The sequence below is a fragment of the Panthera uncia genome, chromosome B1 (genome assembly GCF_023721935.1).
Source record: "Panthera uncia isolate 11264 chromosome B1, Puncia_PCG_1.0, whole genome shotgun sequence".
Taxonomy (NCBI): Eukaryota; Metazoa; Chordata; class Mammalia; order Carnivora; family Felidae; genus Panthera; species Panthera uncia.
The window spans coordinates 167,020,722-167,022,017 of NC_064811.1; positions in this window are offsets into that span (position 1 = coordinate 167,020,722).

Consider the following 1,296-nt stretch of genomic DNA (forward strand, 5'->3'; position numbering starts at 1 on the left):
CCCCCCCCCCCCCCCCCCCCGCCCCCTCCAGCCCCGCACAAATACAGCCTCTCCCCCGCGGCGGTGGGTGTGCGCGCGCGCCTTGTGCGCGGGGCAGGCGGAGACCCAGGTCAAACAAACAGCGCCTCCCGGAGCGAGCTCCGCTGAGACTCGGCGCGGACAACTGCGGGCGCGGATCCTGCAGGCTCGAGGTCGCTACTGAGAGGCCCGGGAGCCCAGGAGCCGCGCGGGCGGCCCAGACGCGCACCCGACCGCAGCTGCGTGTTGAGAAACTGGCTGTGCCCGCACGGTCTGGCTGAGCCCTGGCGATAGCCTCAAAGCCTGGGATGTGATCAGGTGCACCGCTGCGTCCCCAGAGGCCGGCAGAGGAGTTTCACAGGCACTGCCTGACCTTGGGGGTCAGACAGACCCTTTTCGGGGAGTTTTTAGTGTCTGGTGTCTGGTTCAGCTTGGGCATCTATGATCTCATTGATGTCCCTTTGAGAGAAGCAAGGCAGATGTCATTATCTCAGTTCCAGTGATGGGATGCGATGTTGAGGTGAAGAGTGGTCCCCTAATTTGTTTATAAAGCCATTCACCTAGTGTCGGGGCAGTGACAGGCCGCGCACTCGGTACTTTGGGGGCCAAAGACAGGGTTCCAAGCTGTACCTTCCTTAGGCGGTCACCAACGTACAAATTACCATAAATGGTGTTCTACTATCATTTATTGTTATTGTCTGCGAACGTGACAGATGTCAACACCTCTACATGCACAGACAGAATATAGGGCCACTTCTTAATGAGTGTATGTATGTGGGATGTCCAAAGTGGTAAACATTCCAAATGGAATCTTTCTACAGAGAAGTCACCTTAACAAAACATCTAAACCTCTTTATTTCTTTAAAATAATTGCAAGTTGCTCAACCTTTGTTCCACAGCTCACCACCCAGGGGTGTTCTATTGCCAGCAAGAGCCAGCCCAGGCTTCTGGATTTTTTAAAAAAATTAATTTTGTATAATACAGATAAATGAATTATGTTTATGAGTTTAATTTTTGAAAGATGATTGAAGCACATTTTTAGGAAAACTAGAGACCTGCTAAGGTGTTGGTGGCTAACGACTAGACCAGAAGGAAATAATTGTGACGTGAGCTTGTAGTGAAACACCATCCGTCCCAGATTGTCCAGCTTCTGCTGGAATGGAAATGTGTATGAGGTACCATGCCATCAGCCAGAACGTTTTGCCCTTATATAGAATTATTGAGTCCTAAGGCATTCATAGTCTGTCTCTCCCTGGAGCAACAATCATGTCTCTAGGG